The following is a 3,662-nucleotide window of genomic DNA, read 5'->3' on the forward strand; positions in this document are numbered from 1 at the left end:
TCTGTTCACCCAGAAATATAGTTGGAGAATAAAGACATTTTTCCATAAAAGAGGAGTTAGTGAAGGGCAGCGCCCGTGGCTCAAGGAGTAGGGTGCCAGCCCCACATACCGAGAGTGGCAGGTTCAAGACCAGCCCTGGCCAAAACTGCAGAAATAATTGCTTCACAAAAGCAATGGAATAATATTGTCAACATACTGAAGAAAACTAAATGCCAGTTTTGATTTCTATACTCAGCTCATCATGACTCAAGAAGAAAATAATTAAAAAATGTTTAGGAAATGGAAGACAGCTTACCAACCACACAAACCTCCGGAAAGTAATAAGGCAAGTAACGCTGAAAGAAAGAAGTGAGATGCAGGAATCGCTGGAACACTAAGAAATGGGTGAACCCATGCATAAAGCTATGTAACTGTAAAAAAAAAAGGGGGAATAATTTCTAATTTAAAAATATGGTACGGAAATAATAAAAAATAAACATGGAAGGTGAGGAGGAGGTTTAGAATTTAAGTAATCCAAAGTCTCTGCATCTATCAATCTAGAAAGCCTAAATTTGTGAAATTATAAGAAAATATAACCATCATGGGGGATTTTATCCTTTCTCAGACTAATGAATCAAGCACAGCAAAAAAGAGAAAAAAATCATAGTACAGATAATGTGAACAGCACAATTCACCAGTTGGATCAGTTAGAGATCGTGCATGTGTGTGTATGACTCTAAAGAGACAAGACACATTATATTCAAGAACACATGGAATGTTTATAAAATTGATCACGGGCTTAATTAGAAATAAAGTCTCCATAAAATGGATGCACACCCCTTAAGGATTATCCTGCAGAGCCCATCACCTTGGGGCCTGCCATGGCCCTGCCAGAGCACCTGACACAGACACATGTTAGGGGCCTAGCCCCAAACTACCCCAGGAGCTCTTTCCCAGTCCCTGGCAGAGATGAGAAGATGAGGGAAAAAATGAAGATGTGAAGACACAAAAATAAAGTTTTCTAAAGCTGGCTGGGGGACAATCCACCTCCAAGCATGAGAACCATTGGAAGCCCCTGGCTCCAGGCTAGCTCTGCTTTTATTACCCACATCACTGTCTGAATCATCAGTCTAATGGGCGAAGGCTAACCCATTTCATCATGGTCTTGCTGAGCTTGCATTTTTTAACCAAACTATTTCTTCAGCTACTTTAATTAGACTGATTCACCTCTTACTTTCATTGCTCTATTTATGATCTTAACACAAACAGAGCACAGGACAGGGGACACAGTCCAGGAGCAGGATGTCAAAGCAGACCCCAATCAGACCACCCCACAGATCTCAGGAGGGTGAGTAAGCCCCCCCAGGAAGCCTAATCTGCAGATGAGCAGGCCATGTTGCTAATACTGAGATGACAGAAAAAAGGAAATTATTTTCCTCATCGCTCTGAAAGAATTTTTTCTCTCTTAACGAGATTTAGGCACCTACCCTGTCTCCAGCAAGTTCAGTATTCCTTGCTAACTCCCCAAATGCACTCACTCTCCAAGAGTCTTGTCTCTCAGGGCTCAGTGACCTTTGAGCCTAGTCGCCCTGGGGGAGGGATGAAGCTCAGGCAGGACAGTCTGCTTGAAACACCAAGCTTCAGACTGTGGCACTTTGTAACAGATTTTCTCTGATCCACTTCTCTCCTATCTCTGTTCCCTTCTGTCCATCATCCACAATCATTTTCTCGATTCCTAACCTACTTATAAATAATAATTGAATATTGGTTTTAAGCTCATTAAAAAATATTATTTCTAGTGATACCAGACAGGTGGCACCCCAGCTAGCTCAGCCGAGCCAGGCTGGAAGACCTGCCACCTCCATCTTGGCGGTGTTGTGGCAGCAGCCAGCAGAGGAACCAGCAGGCTGGAGCATGGGGGGTCATGGCCCTCCCTCCTCCAATGAAGACTCCAGTAGCCAGAGGAACTGGACAGGAAGGGTTGGGAGACACTGGCACCATGCTGTCTCCTCAAGTGGACTTCTGGCAATTTCTCCAGTGCATCCCTGATTGGTCTATTTTCAAAACCTACTCACGATTGGTCTATTTTCAAGACTCAAAAGCTCATTGGACAATTGCCCCTATATAAGCCTCTAAACCAAGAGCCCAAGCGCAGATCTCAGAGAAAGAGCAGAAGAGCAAGGAGGTTTGGCTGTGTAATACCTGTATCCTGCTCTATGAGATTTGCCCCTTTGTAAGAGCTATAAACACTTGCATCCTGCTTTGGAAGGAGGTTTGGCTCTTTGTAAGAGCAGTAACACTTGTATATAAACCTGTCTTACCACTGGTCCTGCTCTACACGGAGGTTTGGCTCTTTGTGAGAGCTGCAATACCTGTTGAATAAAACCCAACCTACTGTTGATCCTGTGGTCCATCAATTCATTCATCGAATCACTGAGACCAAGAACCTGAAAGTCAGGTATCACTAGCAATGCAAGCACACCAAGATATGCCTCTTCCCTTAAGCACCCACATGTCCACCTGCAGAGACGTCATTCATTAATGCTAGTTCTCACCTCCCTTCCTGTTCAAGTGAATAGTAACGTATACAAGCTAATTTTTCCACAGAACCTGAATATATAATCCTATCACAGTTTCAAGACATCTAGACTAAATTCCTCTTCTGCACTTAGGCAAAAAGAAGATGGAAACTACCATTTTAAAATGAAACTAAACGTGGGTGCTTCTGCTTTTACAGTCTGCCGGCTTATTATGAGACAGATTCCTGACCACTCTCCCCCCAGACTCCGACTCAGTACCTCTCAGGGGCGGCCCAGGAACCCAGATATGACCACCAGCACAGATGGCACTAATGTGACTTGTCCACATATCCAGAAACCCTAAAACAAAGGACTGAGCCTGGAGGCAGATAGGTTTGCATTCCAGGTTTCTCAATTCTTCTATCTTTGCATAAACAGGAAGCGCAAACAACTGTTAGACCAAACTATTATTCCTCTGGACATAAAGGGAGTGAGCTTTCACTTCTCTGACCTCAAATTACTAAGCAGGATCGATGAACACAGTAAAAACAGATGACTTTCATTTTCAATAGTGTTTCTAAACGAAATGTGTCTTGCCTACCTATATAGGTACAGAAATCAGAATGAGAAAAGTCAATGTATTTGAGGCAATGTACAGCCTCACAGTTGCTTTTACCTTTTTATATTTTTATAAACTCTTTCTAGCCAGAAGTAGTTATAAAAAGAACTTCCCAACTCATTGCTTCCATCTCCTTATCTCAAAAATGCCAGATGGCACAAAGAAAGATAACACATAGGAAATACTTAAAACAAAACTTACCTAACAACAAGCACTGCTGTCTTCTCCCCATTTTCACTTCTTTTCATAAAGGACGTAATCACAGCAGAGAGGCCATTGAATCAGAAACAGTTTTTCAATCTTCTAAAGTTATACACAGTGAAATCAAGTCTTCCCCTCATCAACAACACAAGGAAAATCATTAACACTCGCATTTACTGTGTAGGACCACAAATTCACGATTTTCAGACCAAAGAACAAATTTGAATTATGATAAAATATATGCGTCACTGACAACTCAATCCCAAGATGAAAGGAGGCTATACAGAAAGGCTGGAGTGCTACGACAGGAAAAACAGCAGGGTTTAAACATCCAAGCATGGCTC

The sequence above is a fragment of the Otolemur garnettii genome, unplaced genomic scaffold (genome assembly GCF_000181295.1).
Source record: "Otolemur garnettii isolate 467f Iridium unplaced genomic scaffold, OtoGar3 scaffold00016, whole genome shotgun sequence".
Classification (NCBI taxonomy): domain Eukaryota; kingdom Metazoa; phylum Chordata; class Mammalia; order Primates; family Galagidae; genus Otolemur; species Otolemur garnettii.